Below are 16,749 nucleotides of genomic sequence, written 5' to 3'. Positions count from 1 at the left end.
TGGGCTTATGGAGTAATTTTAAAATGGAACTTTTAATCTGACAAACAAGCCACAAGTGGGCACATATTGTGATTTAATGAATATGACTGTATATATGTCAAATAACTTTTTTATTTGTTATTATACTAATTTATTAAACAGTGCCTCAAACCATGAAAAGTACCAGGACTTACCTTTCCTATTTCATGTGTGTCCAGCCATAATTCATGCTGTCCTCTGCACACAGCCCCTCCCTCACTCACTGATTAGCTCATAGCTTCCACCTGTGTGTCCTCCTGCTAGCTGCTGATTGCTGATGGCTCTCACCTGTGCTGTTGGCTCTATAAACTCCTGCAGAATCCAATAGCAAAAAGAGGTAATATGACAAAGAGGCAAGAGGAAGCCTGGATAAATATGCTGGATGCAGATATTTGATTCCCAGATGTAAAGATAAGCAGTATAAAACTAGTTTTGTTCTTGTTGCCATAAGTTTCCAAATTTGGCATAGGTTTAATTCTTTTTTTTTATCTCGTTCTAATGAGGATACTGTGCTGGGGGTTCAACTATTACGCAACAAAATAAAATAAACGCCACAGGTTCAAAAATGCATGTGTTCTACAAAGGTATTGTATTTTACCAACGGTTCTATTAAAACAGAGATAATTCAATTTAAAAATTGCAGGCCTCTGGCATAATACTTGATCCCTGAGGAAAAAGGGGACGTGAGGTAAAGACACGCATTTAGTTATTCTACAAATGGTCTTAAAGTATTGAGGAATGGGCCATTTTTAATCCTGTTATTTATTGTGTCTACTGTAGCCAAATCTACCTAATGGTATAAATAAAACTGATTGCTCTGAATTGACTCAGTGCTAAGCTGTCTGTTTTACTGGTCCTGATGCAGTTTCTGTTAAGTATTAATAAAAACACCAGGATCATGGTAAATGGGTAGGTCAAGCTTCTCATGAGACGGGTCACACTACTGATGTGTGCTGAAACAGAACCACGCTTGACTTCAGTACTTTTGTTAGTATTCAGTAAATTATGCAAGAGAGTAGAAAAACTTTTGAGACACCACACCAGCAATCGATCCCCGTCTCCTTAAGTTCTCTGAATATCTTAAGAATTTCTAAAAGCACTCGCGTGAGACATTGCTGACTTGAATGTTGAGTTTAGAAACAGCCAAAGGGTTTATAGCAGAACTGCTTTGTGACGGAGGCCAATATTTACAGTGCAATCATTTAAAAAAATAAAATGCGATTACTGCTATGCGTTCTGAGCTGATCATTTGATCTTCTCTGGAGTTTTGAGAACTAACCAAAGACTCTTCGTGGGGTTAAGATCTAGGAAGTAAATACACAGCCCATCATTGAGCACAACTGAGAAGCAGTCTGACACATGGACCAATGTATCATAGCTTGCAAGGTGCAGCACTCAAGGTAACGTATGCCTTTTCCTCGCCAGACAAATGACTTACATTATTTCCTAAACAACTGGAAGGGATATTCATCAGAGAAAATGACTTTGCTGTAGTCTTTGCTCATCCTTGATTTTCCCAGAGATTTACTGTCCGTTCTGGATGTTTTTCTTTTGGGGGGGAGGGGGGGTTTGGCTGTCCTCCTTGTCAGAAGGCTGCAGTCCAAAAGGGTTCATCTCACTGTGCTTCCAAATCCACACTCACCCACTGGCTGCCAACGTTAAACAATCTCTACACTGGTGGAAACACAATTCTACGGTGCACGTCGCAATAGAAAATTACTGTGGATTCTGTTGGACGGTTTTAAACATCCTATAGTCGCTGAATCTTTCTTCCCTACATGCTCTGAGTTTTCAAAGGAGGAGTAATATTTTCCGATGTATGGTGCCATTTATGGCATAACAATGTAACTTGTATTCAGTTGTTGTAAAAATGCTGCATATGTTAGAAATAACTTAAACAAAATTAGACTTAAACATTTGACGCCTTAAAATTGGCCTCTGTCTCTTTAAGAAGCTCCTTGCCACGAATCTGGGGGAGGTGTGTGTGTGTGTGTGGGGAGGGAAGGGACTCAGCTGGAACTTGAGCACCAAGGTGGAGTTTGGGTAAAAAGGTGTCATTACGACTGTCATTACAACAAGCGCTTCGACGCCCCTAAAACGGTTGCCACGGAAGACTGAAGGATTTCTCAAATAATAGAATCCAAGTAACTTTCCAGATATGTTATAGAAGTCTCCAACGTAGCTTTTACATAATATCCCCCCTTTAATAATAGGGAATACAGAAAATGTGACGCATTTCATGCTAAGCAATCATGGCTACATCCTTTTCTTCAGAAGTAACAACTTCCAAATAATTAGTTACATCTGCCCATTTACTCAGTCTGTTAATTAGGTTAATGCTGGTTGGTTTTGTAGCTTTTCCTGTTTTCATGATTTGACTATGCTGAAAAAAAGATTGCTGCCCATTTGTTCCAGTGGGGTAAATGCAATGAACATGATATGTTGTTTTTGCATGGTTGTCAATAAACTCTTTTTGCAATGACTAATTTGCACAAAATCTAAAATCAAGTCAAACTCAAGCCTCAAGGTTCGCAAAATGCAACTATCGTGTTACTGCCAAACATTCTGGCCATGACTGTGGATTGTCCTACGCCAGCCTGCCAGACCCTAAACTAACCCTGCTGATGAAATAATTACTGTTGCTACTTTGCTGTGGCCAGAAATCGTCTGGCACTCGGTGTTCACAGTGTATTAAACCCATTAAAGTGTTAAGCAACACAGTGTTTATGAACCATAAATCCACAGTTGTGACCGAGCCAAACAGAGAGCAAATTAGTCACAATAAATGCTCTAAAGCTTCTTAAAAAAAAAAAATTACAATTGGGAACAGTTTTCATTTTAACAGGAGAAACAAAAGCCAGCTGCATTTCTTAAAAAATAAATTTCAGTCTTTTGTGATGAACTGTCACGTTGTCTCATATTGTCAGAGTTGCGGAGATTAAAGCGCGAACAAGAACACACGTCAGGGGATTTTAAAATCCCCTGCGAGGGTTTCTTTAAAAAAGTCCTATTAATGCCATCTTGTTCTGCTCCTATTAGGTGTTCGCTCTGTGCCTAAGGAGCTTTCTCTGTCCTTCAGAAATGGAACATAAGTACCAGTCAGTTCATTTGCACAGATTCTGGGAGCATACGCAGAAACAGATGTACGGCGTGTCATTTCTCTGCCCTGAGCTCTGCTGCCGAGCCGCTGGCTGGGCGCTGTTTTTACTGCTCCAAGCGATGCTTTCAGGCATTTCCATTAAGTTAATGTAATGTGGCACGCTGCGCTAAAATTGACTCAGTCGTTACAAACGTGGTAAAAGAACATAAGGGAAACAAAGAGTTTCTTAAAGGAAAATGGTAAAGATGCTTTGAAGCCATGCAGCTCTACGGTTGTTCATACGAACTCGTGTTTAGGTTTCACAGGCTGAAAAAAAAGAGAAGCAATGCAACCAGGTGGATTCCAACATAAAGGCAAATTCTTTAGTAAGCTACAGGGATTATTAAGATATACTGTCACCAATAAGATGGGAGCGCTCACCCCTCCGTTCCTTTGTTTTTTCATATTTTCCATTAGACATTTAAATTTAACTTGGCTGCCATTTTTAAAATGGTCTACAAATATTGGTATAAAAATTGTTACCAAAATTCACAACTTTTAATTTTTTGATACCTCATATCTTCTCGACTTTGGTCAAGATACAACTTTAAACTAATAATGTATCAGTTTACAGGTTGAGCGACAGTTGTTGTTAGCTTTAGCCTCCACTAATTTTTTTTTTAAATGTATTTAGTCGTTTAGCGCTAGCAGAGCTAAGACTTTTGTTGGTTAGCTGTTCCCACCACAAGTAATATCGACAGATTACTTTTGTGCAAACACATATACTCTCCATTACACTCATTATGGCCAGATACAGGAAACAAGATCAAATAAAATATATTTGTATGGTTCAAAAATATGAATAAAGATGCATGGTTTGACACTGTCTTGTCCACCTTGAAAAATTGCGGGTCTCACCAGGGCGTGAAGGGGGAACCTCATGTTCCTAATGCCGTTGATCATTATAGCAGACAGGTGGAGGGTAACCGGGTAGCCATGACTCCACTACGCCGGCCCATTCTGCATCTCCATGGTGTTAATGTCAATGTTATCCCAGAGGATGAAAAGCTGTGCTTCATTCCTCCTCCAGCTTTGGTGAGTGAAATAATACTTTTATTGGTGGGACTGGGCTGAGCGGTTGATCAGTGTTTGTCGACTGTCAAATCTAAACACAGGAAGGGAGCGGTTCTCTGAATGTGATTTATTAAGTTACCCAGTTTCAAGCATAATCTCCAGGGAGACATCGTTATGGTTTATTAGTGGTTATGCTTCTGGTTTTCAGACATAGCTACTGTTTGGAAGAAAGCCCAGTGGAGACTCTTCCTCTTGCTCAAACAAGTGATATGTTTTTCATGCTCTACTACATTTTAGGAGATAAAAATGCTGCTGAAAAACTGGTTTGTTACAGACAACTTCTATTCATTATGAAGGAAAACAAATTCTGCTGTCTTCAATAGGACTAACTACAAAATAAATATAGAACAAAGTGTTTTTATTCCAGCTTATCTGGAGGAGGTCTCTTTTTTTATTATTTTGTTTTTGCTTTTCCAAAAATCACAGCGGAAAATTGGTTCATTTACTGCATTTAGAAAACACACTCAAAACAGCAGCTGTTACAAGCCACCAGCCTGCATCTTTATTGGTGTTCCACAGCCTCTAAGTGCAATTAACAGGCACTCACAAGGAATAAACAGGGCTTAAAAAAACTGTTCAAGCCTGGCTATGGAGCTGACTTCTGTATTTATATCAGACGTATGAGCTTCAAACACAGTGACCATTTTCCAACTGCAGATAGCAGCGGAGCCAGTGAGAGATTAAAAATCAAGAAGTTATCATGTGTATTGGTCTTACTGGTAATGGAGGATAATGTGGATTTTGCAGTAAGAATTATGACTAGATCATACAAATGCCTTGTATTTTATGTATTTTATAGTGGTGCAGTGGAAAAACATTTACTCCTTCCTGATTTCTTGTTCTTGCTTTTTTGCTCCAAGAAGCGGTTATAAATAGCAGTAAGGAGAAGCACTGTTGTAATTGTGCTTCTCCTTAATGCTAAAGAGAAGGATTAAGGAGCCTCATACCTTTTTCGATGGGTGTGTCAAAAAAGGTATGAGGCTCTTAAAGAGACAGACCAATCTCAAGGCTTCAGTTCCAGATATGATAAGTCTAATTTCTTTAACATTGTTTTTGATATAGAGAGCATTGCAATAACTATAACGGGTATCATAGCTACTTGGTTGTGCTATAAAATGGTGCCCTGTGCTTGCAAAATACATAGGTAAATCCCTTTAAAAGGTTATGACGGAAGCATTTCAAACCACTTTAATTCATCAGGTCTCATTCTGTTTTAAGGAAGCAGCTTTGCTTTAACTGAAGTAACAGAAGGAAACTTAGACACTTTCAGAACAATCAGCTGTGTATGTGCTGCGGGGTCTTAAGCACACATTTTCCATTTTAAAAGAGTTAATAGGATAGACAGGTGTACTTTGCGGTGAACACAGAAGAAAAGGAAACAAATATGCTTGTTTTTTTTATAATATATGTGATATTTTTTAGATTAGTAAGGGGTTCTTATTAGATATGTGGTTGAAATTTCTCCCTTCATGCCATCTGGAACTATTATAAAACCAACCCAGGCCTAAACAACGTCTATGGACTTAAAAAAAAAGGAAGTTGTTGTTTTTTTTGGCTAGCTTAAGGTTTAGCATGAATCTGATTAAGATGCTGATGCGTGACCTTAAACAGGCGGAATCCACCACATTTATCTTTAAATGTTCATTATCAAAAACTGTAAATACTTCATCACGGTGCTGTACAGTATGTTAACATCTCAGAGGTGATTCTATTTGTTCTCTGACCTCCATGTTTACACCAGCAGGCGGATGCGCTTTTCTCATCGCCGTCAGACCAGATGAGCCTCAACTGCACCAGAAACATTTTTCAAACGGCAGTTAACGGCTGACCCGACGTGACACCAGTAATTAAAACGCAACCACGTATAATGATCATAATAATAATAGAGGACGATGTGGATTTTACAAAAAAAAAAAGTAATAATTCAACCTCGGTAATGACCTCAGATGAATAACCAAAGCTTGTTGAAAAGCTGGATGCCGCTTTTCAACAAGCATTTTAGGGGATTTTAAAATCCCCTAAAATCTTCAGGGGATTTTTGTAGCAGTCCCTCAGACCCGAGAAAACACGGAGAGCTTCGACGGGTGCAGTAGATTTGTATTTACTTCTTTCGAAACCAAGTTTGTTGACTAGCACTGAATACACCGTGCTCCAAATACACCGTGAAAACAAAATACATTTTCTTAAGTGGCTTTGTTTGACACAAAACATGAATACATTACATAAAAAACGCTAACTTCACTGCAGTAGTAAACATGTACCTCGCTCCGCTGTCCAAGGGCTGCGAAGTTTATGGCGGTAAAGTCCGTGTTGTGCTGCTTTTAGCCTTTAGTCGGTTCTGAAGAATGTGCGCTACAGGCCAGAGTCATAAAGATGAAGAATATCCTCCTCTTCCTCTTGTCCGTGGAATATTTCAGCCCAAAGTTCTGACTGACAGGAAACTAGCAACACTTCCTCTTATTTTTCGCTTTAAATGAAGGTACTAACTCAAAGTGAACCAAACTACAGCGCCCCTAGTGGGTACTATGGGTAGCAACCTACAAACAGCATAAATAATGGAATGGGCATTTACAATTTTAATGATTTATTGTGGAACTCAGCCTCGGCATACTGAGACGCAGCGGATCCTTTGCTAAGTCAAGCTGTTGCTCTCTATCTTAACCTCTGGTCTTTACTGAGGTAGCAGTGAGCCGAGGTGAGAGATAAAAGCCTGTTCTTTATTTTTTCTTTCCTTCCATCATCCTCCGTCCCCCTACCGTCTCCTCCTCTCCCTCCATCTCTTAAGGGCTTCTTTCTAAAACGGGGCTTGGGAGAAAGTCTGAGCACAAAAGCCGTGCTATCAAGTGACAGGTGCCCTTGTTGTGCCTTTAGCTCACGCTGTGAACAAGCTCCGGGCCAGCACCTTCATAAAACATGAAAGAACTTGACATGTGTCCAGAGTTCTCGAATACAGTTTCAGGGTTTGCATCGGGCGCCTTGAGCAGACGCGGACACATGCAGGTACAACCTCATAACACGCTCGCACAGTCACAAAGCACACGTCTGAGGAAAAATAAAAAATACTTTAGGAGGGATTGGCATTTAAAATGTGCTGCTGTGGTTGTGTTATGCTGCTTTTTTTGCTGTTGTGGAGGGTGGAAAGCGGCCCAGTTACTCTTGCATAGCCGCCGCCGCCGCAGCCACCGCAGAGAATCGATGAGGTGCGTGAGATTTTAACAACACAGCAGACAGCTTTGTTTCTTCATGCTACAGGGTGTAAATGCGCCTGTTTACATCCATGACAGAGCTAATGTTACATTTGAAGCTGTGATTGGGCTTGTCGGATAACAGTTTTGACAGACTGGCTCAGTAATCATTTTTACCATGACTGACGTTGGATTTGATCTCAGTGCTTAGAGGCTCTCTGCAATAACCCTTTAAACGCCTGACAGGAGCGTCGGAAAATTCTGCTCTTTAAAAATCAAACTGTTTACTAAATGCTTTTTAAGAAGATGTATATCTATACATCTATAGCCATATAAACAGTGGCTGAGAAATTACAACAGTTCTGATCAGGATAGATTTCTTTTAAAATAGGTTCAAGTCTATATGAAGATTCAAATTCAGCCACATTCGAGAGTTTTTGAGCATGAAAATCCAGGCTTGAACTAGGCCACTTTCATGGGTATTCAGAGGTAAACTTGCCAATGCAGAAGGTTCAGTTTGGAGACTTCAGCCCCCATGTGGGGCTTTGTGGAAATAAAGCAACACTCCAGGTATGTGTTTGATAAGATTATGAAATTATATAGGTCTCAAAGTTGATTAGGTTTTACATAATACCATCCCTAAAAAGCAGAATTTATGTTTCCGTCAGTTATGGGAAGGTGTCCAGTTCAAGACCATCGCAGTACTGCCACCATGTTTCAATATTGATATGATTTGCTTTTCTGAAAGATGGAGGATGTAACTCGATTCACATCTTCCAGAAGGTTCCACTTTAGTCCAAAGATTATTTTGCTAAAAGCCTGAGTAACCATCAGGATATTTTTTTAATCAAATGTGAGACTGACCTTTGTGGTCTGCTGTAGTTTTTGTCTTGGAACTCAACCATGGATTTAATTTTGTTAACTCTGTTTCTCTCTTGTTGTCGGTTCATACACACTTCCTATATGTGAAGCAAGTTAATAGTTTCAGAGCTGTTCATTTAACAGAACACAGACGCAGAACTGAATGATATATTGGTGTTGGAAATTGTCTCGCCTAGTTCATGTTGTCAGACAGGCTCTATTTTGGTTATTTCTTGAATTAAAAAAAAAAATCAGGTCTACATGTGTGGTTAGAGACATTGAAAACAAAAAACAAAGTAACTAATTTATGGTTTAAAACAGTCTTGGTTTTGTAGAGTTCTAGGTTGGCTTGGAAGAATTTAAGTTTTACTAAGGTTATCTTTGTCTTATTGTAAAATTTGTTTCATAAAACATTAGTTAGGAGGTGAATACCTTTTCACTTCACTGTATGTTTGACATTATAGGGTTAAATCAACTGCTGATCTGGACTAGAGAATCCAGATTTTATCTGAAGCCAAACCAAGCCTTACTTGTAACAGACATGCAGCTTTTTAGGCAGAAGAAACTGTAAACCAGATTAATTCTGCGTCGCCCTCCTATCACCCCGCTGTCAGTTTCCCCCATTAAATTATTCACTCTTGGATTTTCCCCCCCCTCCATCTGCCACGTATCGCCGTGCAAACTTTCCGTGACCTTTCGCGATCCCCCGCGCAGTCGCGCACGAAATGAATTATTTATAGCGCCGTCACGTCAAGAGTCATTGTTTACATCATGCCGTAAAATCATCTAGCAAGGCATCAAGATGAAGCCCAAGGTTCATGTGTTCTTCCACCGCTGCTGCCATTTAGCATATGGTGGGAATCACAGTAAACGTTGCTGCGAGTGACATTCGCACCATGTCTTAACAGCAGAACATCTACATGCTGCAAACGGTTCGGCGTCGACACACAGCAGCGCGACGGCATCCACTGAACCAGCATCTTTGTTAAAACAACAGATGTTCATTACAAATGTTTGGTTTCGTGTGTGGCACGCCATTGTCATCGTAATTCACGGTGACAACATTTAGCAGGCGACACCAAACTCAATGATTGTAGGTGGAGTCTAATTAAAACTGGAACGTCAGGCTGTTCAGGAACATGACTTCACGGGGAAAGGGTTGCTTTTGATTAGAGTCTGGGTTTTGTGCTTACAGCAATTAAAAAGGAAACTGCCAGAGAAACCAACTACAGGCGGTATATCTATGAGCTGAATAGAAGCAGATTTCTTAGCCAGAAGAATAGCCCCTCAATTTCCAACATTTTCACATTTTGTTGCAACCACAAACCTTTAGTGTATTTTATTGTAGCTGTGTGTGAAGTGGAAGGAAAAAAGATGGCTTATAGGATGTTTATACCAATACAAACATTTAAATTGGGAAATTTACTTATGTTTAATACTCTTTACTCTGGAAATAAAAACATGTGCCACCAAAAGTCACCTAATTAATTCATCAGAGTACACCTGTGTGTAAATTAATCTCAGTATAAATCCAGATGTGAAGGCTTTAGTGGTTTGTTGGTGAACATTCGAGAACAAACATCACAAACGATTAATCATATTAATCACGATGAATTTGTTATTGAAATAATTGTCAACCGATTTAGTTATTGATTATTCGTTGAGCATACAGACTCAATAAAAGGTCAATTGCTGAAAGACAACATAGTTATTAAGCCAAAACTATGGCTACTGTCTGCAAAAATGAAATCTTGGTCAAATAAGTTGAACTTTATGGCTAATGTATATGTATAAATACTACTGTAACGTATTGTGTCACATTTTTGTCACACCTACAGTCATTTTGTTCTAAAAATGTGGCCACAGCTGTTCTTTCTCTTTGTGTCCTAAGTATTCTGAGGTGTAAGTAAAATCAGGTCATCACACAAGGAAACATTTTATCACTAGATTTTACACACACAATAAAAACGCGAGCTCTTCCTTCTTATCAAACCCCCCACCAGTCTGATAACTAGAAAGTGTTTCGTCCGCGGTTCGTCTTGTCTCAAACGGCACTGCAAACTGCCGCTGGGATTTACCGGTTCTTGCTTCGATCAGTATTCATAAGAACAAAGCAGCTCATCTGAAGGTGGTGTTCAGAGAGCAACACGAGTGGGCCCGGCGCTCTCGTCCTCCACAGAAACATGCATTTACAATTAGAATCTTGCTGTCGTCGTGGAGGCCAAGAAACTGGCACATCAAAAGGAGACGAGACTGATCGAATTTATTAGTCTGCAGCGGAGCTGATTCTCCACTGTGTGAGGTTCCTCTAAACTGCACAAAAATGATAAACTAACCTAATTATCTCAAAATCATGTTTATTAAAATCTGCAGACTATTACATTCTGTGAAGGCTTTTCTTTATGATTGTAGATCACTGGCTTGTCCCTCAGGAGGAAGGGGGAAATTGCTGGATGTAGTTTATAATAACACTCATTAAGAAAAGATTTAATTGGCTTGCCTTAGCTGGACGTCCATGATTAAAGACCAGTTTAAACCTGGAACTATCGATGAAGGATCCATTTACCTGTTTGAAATAATGGTAAAATAAATCATTATCGTAAAACTTTAAAATCTTTTGGTTGCCCTCTGTTTGACTTAAGCTGGCAAACTTTTATGTAACTATCACTTTACATCACGATCAAGTAACTATATAAACTCGATTTGATTAAAAAAAAAAAGCTAACAAAAATGACTTAAAAGATATTTGACTTTGTCACTTAGTGTCTTGAAATTGGGCCTCTGTCTCTTTAAAAACTCCGCCTTCAGGAAGTCATCACAACATCGCTCCTTTATTAACCTTTTAGTGACTTTTTCACCAGCGTTGCACTGAGAAGTAGCTCATATAAGGAGCTCAGCAGATGCGCAGTTTCACCAGGTGGTTGCTAATTGCTGCTGGCTAGTCTGAAGGAGCAGAGTGGGGGAGTCGCAGGGTGAGGCGAAAGCTTGGGACCACTAATATCTGGTGACTTCCACTGAAAACCAGACTTGGGTGCATGCAGTTTGGATAAATAAAGAAAAAGTGGCCCAAATGGTATTCTTCTTGTTAATTAAAAACCAGACGATGATAATCTACCGGAAAACATTATATGCAAGACCCTTTTTTTTATGTTTCTCATCTACAGCGAGATCCCTTTTCTACATTTCAGGCTTAGTCTGTTGAGCAGAAAAAAAATGTAAATGAAACTGTTTTTGCAATTTTAATTATGTCTTTTAATAATTAACTATCTTAAACGTGACATATTTGGCTCCCATGGGAAAAGATTTTGACACACTTGACATCTGACTGAGTTTACCAATTTGCATTTTCTTGTTACGTTTCACTTTCTTTGCCTGTTTTTTGATCAAACTTCTTCATTCTGCACAGCTGCAGCAAAAAGTCAGAGCCATATCTGTGAATGAATATTAGAAATTCACTCGGCACTAATAAAACCCCTTGAAATGGTTTGTGAGGAGAACCCAACCAGACGTAAAAGAGCAGATGATTATATTACAAACGATAAATTCCAGTGAAGTTGTTTGCTCTGGGTGATGCTTTTCACTGCAGTGATTTTTGCTGTCCCAATGTTGTTTCCTGCAGAACTGCTGAATCACCCCCCTACTACAGCCGAACATGTTTCCTCATAATGAGTCCATCCTGTGAGGATGGACTTGCCTGCTGTACAGACTACACCATCACCAGTCAACACCAGAGGAGAGACGTAATAATAAAAAAAAAAACTACCATTCCCTAACGGTTCAAAATAATAAACTTCCTCAGACAGCTAGCAGTGGCAGTGGAAATCGCTTGGTTATTTAAGGTTGTAAACCAAGAATAAACCATTTACACATTTCACAAGAAACAAGTCATTCAATCAGGAATTTAGTCAGTTTTATTTCAGTTTAGGTTGAGGATGATGAATGTCATCATATGTGTTTCTTTCAGCTTTGCCATCCACTCTGGCTCAAATATATAAGGTGAAATGAAATCAAAATAAGCTCAACCCTTCAAAATCTGTCGCTTACCCAGTCCATCGAAGTGATAATTACACTGGAAAAACACAAACTATTACCAAGTATTTTTGTCAAATTAAAAGTTAAATAATCTGCTAGAAGAACTACTACTTTTGTTTTATCAACAGTAAGGAATTATTGACTTGATGTCAATAATTATTGTTTTAATATGTAGGAGCTCAAAAGAAGCTCCTATATCTTGCTGGAAAGTTACTTGTAAACTAGACAAATATACTTTGTAAGATTTTGTGTTTTTGCAGCATTTTTTTTTCTTCTTTTTACTAGTCTGCGCTTTTTAAAAAGTGAAATTCTGCTGTGGTTATCAATACGTAATGACGGCGTACATTTGTAACTACTGGGTAGCAACCTTAAGCATACTTGATAATATTGTGAGCGGAACCATTTGTATTAATGTTGCTATGAACAATGTGAGCACAGCCTTAGCTGACCTTACAGGGAATACAATTAGTTTTTCAAACACAGCATCCATATGAATTTTAAAATCACCTCTGGTTCTCTACACACTGCACACTACAGTACTGCAAACATATCAGGCTACCAGAACACAGAAGGATCAATTACAACACACTTTACCGGTGAAACTAATTACATTGTGCTTCCAATATATTACCATTTTGGTAACACTTTATTTGATGGGGTGTGCATAAGACTGATATGACACTGTCATAAACTTGAAGGAGTCTTTATGAATGTCTATGACTCTTGTCATGAAGTGCAATTCGGTAAATAATGACACTTTTAATGCAAAGTTGCTTTAAAAGTCCATTAAAAGTGCCAACTTTGCATTAAAGTATCATTATTTACAAAATAATGCAAAGTTGGCACTTTTAATCCAACTTTTAAAGTAACTTTGTATTAAACGTGTCATTATTTACTGAATGACACTTCATGACACCTGTTGGCATGTTCCTAACAGATGTTATGTCATGTTTATGACAGTAGCATGTCAGTCTTATGCACACCCTGTCAAATAAACTGTTACCCACATTTTTCAAGAATACATTGCCAATATACTATCACAGAATTGTACAAATTGTCAATATATTCAAAGTTTACAGAAAACATGCTTATGAAAATCAGCACAATTAAACAATAGGCACAATTTAGAGGAAATGCGAAGAATATTTCACCAAGGCCAGAGTATTGTTTTAATACAATGTCACAGTATTCTGGTATTACAAACTGACATTTCTCTTTCCTAAGAACAGTTATAACATGAAGCTGAATGATTGTTATAGTAATAATCATAAGTCACAATAAAATTGATAAAATAACTATTTATGAAACAAACGCAAGTTTGCTCATATGTGTACTGCACTGTTTATAATTAAACAAAGATAATTAGCATTTTGAAGCAAACTTGCCACCAGCTAGCAACACGTTAGTAGCCTTCGTCCCTTCGGGCTCTTTTCGTGACCCACATTTCATTTCCATCGGTTCTTGTCCTGTTGTGTTGTCGTCTAACCCGGACTAGAGCTTCACCAGCTTGAATTTACCAAAATTACTACGTATTATCAAAGCCCTCTCTACTTTTAAGGCAATATTATGCGAGTAAAAATGACAAATTTGAACAGCCTCCGTTATCTTCTCTGGCTTCTTGGCTTTTCTTCTTTTTATGGCGCTTTTCAAAATAGCTGAAAGTGTGCAATACCGCCACCATCTGGTCTGGAGTGTGTACTGGAGCTAGTGCCGTTCAATAATAGATCTTACATCATACATCTGAAAATGGATTGGGTAAAGACAGCTTCCGAGAAGAGAGGGGGAAAAAACTTGCTACATTTAGTGTTAAGGACAAGTATTGTTTTTGTTGTAGCCTAAAGTGTTGGTAATCACGTCTGGATTCGAACTGCACCAGAGCTCACTTCGACCGAAACAAGACCTAGGTGTTTAGGTGGACCGGAGCTTTGGGTCTGCATCAGACTTCGATTGCGCTTTCACACCTCCCTAACTGAACCAGACTTTCGAGGCAAACAAACTACAGCTTGATTAAAGTGGATTAATCAAGGCTTGTGTGAATGCAGCCTAACTTTAAGTCTGAATCAGCTAAGAGTATGGAGAACTTTGGACTTAACTTTGGTTCCATCCAACTTCCCATCAGTTCTGACTGGTTTCCATGTCTCTGCTAAAGAAAGTGGAAAGACTTGCCACTCTTCCACAAAGAGCAGAAATATAGAGCGCATGTCAATAGTTGTTCTGTCAGCAGGTTTTTCCAACTAAGCTGCCTCTCTTTTTCATGCTGTCTCTGCCCGTTGATCCTTTTTCTAACTTAGCCTTGTGTGTGTTTAGTTTGTCTAAACTCGTGGTTTCAGTTATGTACACAGTGCGCATTGATCTGAACATTATCCTCATAGCCAGCAGATTCTCTGTTCAGATTTGAAACTGTGCAATTAAAATGTTGCCATAAAACACACACTAGACTTGTGCTTATTGGGGAGGGGCAACCAAATGTAGATAATTACAAGTTTTTGCAATTCCCTGCCAATATTTCGGAAATTAATAGCCGAAGAAACTAAGAGTCTGTTCCCCGCAGTGCGCTTGTAGAAGCCGTTTCTGGCAGAGTGGCAGGTTTCCATGCTCTGATAAGAATCTCTTGTTAATTAGCGCAAATGATTCTGCTCATTAATTCAAAGCAACCCACTTACAATCACATTTGCATCTCGTAATTCTAACAAGTTCCACAAACCCATGCCAAGCCCTCAACCAAACGTTTGCTCGGTATACCTGTCGCTCAGAAATAACTGTTCTACTGTGTTAATCGGAGAATATTGTTGCCGTGTGAGGCATGAAAAAAGAAAAAGAAAAAAAAGAAGAAACATTTAACTTGCAAAATTTATGTGCAAGTTACAAGATGCACTGGTATGTTGTGTACGTTCTAAAGACAGGCACCAGCACCCCTACGTAAAGTGCATTGCAGGAATCAAGGTGGCTGGTAATAAAAGACATCAATTACATGAGTTATGAATTATTAGTTTCATAGTGCTTCTGATGATGAGTACTTCAAAGTGGTCCACTTTGTCAAATGCAGAGTTAAATCTAAACGCATATCCTTAAGAAACATATTTGACAGACTTTGAAACCTGAAAACTCTGCACCAGCTTTCATATGGTGGTGGTAGTGTCATGCTAAGGGTTTCTTTTTCTGTTAGTTGTGTTAGTAGAAGGTTGAAAACGGCATCATGGAGAAGCATTGTTCTGATGCCGTGCTACATGGGCAGTGTTGGATAGGGGAGAAACTTCTTAAAGAGACAGAAGATGTCGCTAAGGATATGCAGACTTTTGATCAGAAGTGCGCATCATCATTTTTGTTTAAATAACTCACATTCATTTGTAACTCATTTGCAATATGCCGGGAGTAATTGACCTTAACTTTCACTGAATGCTAACTATTCGACTGCAGTCATTTGAGGTTGAGTTTCTGATTATCTCCATTTTGATCTAAAATCCCTTGTTAAGATTATTGATGGACAGTGTTCATGAGTTCAGTTTGAGCTGCTTTAGCCTTTCTGTAAAAATCATATTTTATGCTCCAAATGGCCAGTACATCTAATCTGAGAGATCTAATTCTCACCACCATCTCACAGAGTGCTGGCCTTTTTCCGCTGACCAGACTAGATTTGACATTTGCTGCTGACATTTTAATTTTAACATTTTGTTTCCTCAAAGGCTTCTACTGTGTAGCTATTTGTCATTGCTCTTGTGTCTGAAATGAAGAATGAGCAACATTGCTGTGTTTTAAATTACAACGGCTGATTATTTTTGCAGGTAGCGTCAGCTTGCATTGTTAGCATCGGCTTCTGACAGAAACAAAAAGTGCTATTATCTGTGTATAGACATGATACATTTTTCTAGTGGAGCTAACTGTGATGTGGATGTGTGCAACAATGCAATGAAGTAGACCATTTCTATACTATGGCCCCTCAAACAGTGTTAGCTTTTGGCTAAGGACCCCATTAACTAACCTACATACCGTACAATGACACTAAATATGTAAAGAAACATCAGCTTTGAGACTGTTTTTCTTCACTTTTATTCAGTATTTCATAATTATTATTGCAGCAGGATGGTTCCTTTGGGCTTTTCCTTGTCAAAAATGTGTCCATTTTGCTCTTGCTACATTAGCTTGAGGAGCAAACCAGCTTGATGAATTTGACTGGCAGCCAATCAGAAAGATGAGCATGGCATGAAATGTTATTTATTGAAATAACAGTTCAATAAATTATTTATATATTTTAGAATAGCAATTGAAAAACAGATTAGATCTTACTATATATATACACTATATATATACATATATATATATGTAATTATTTTTTTTTCATTGAATCATTCTCTCCAGTTTCCTGAGGCCACCATAGAGTCCTCTGGTGGCCCCCACTTTGAAAAACACTGAAGCAGACTACAGAGTCACAATCCCTTTAAT

The sequence above is a fragment of the Xiphophorus couchianus genome, chromosome 11 (assembly GCF_001444195.1).
Source record: "Xiphophorus couchianus chromosome 11, X_couchianus-1.0, whole genome shotgun sequence".
Lineage (NCBI taxonomy): Eukaryota > Metazoa > Chordata > Actinopteri > Cyprinodontiformes > Poeciliidae > Xiphophorus > Xiphophorus couchianus.
The sequence above is the reverse complement of the archived record's forward strand: the minus strand, read 5'-3'. Positions refer to the sequence as shown.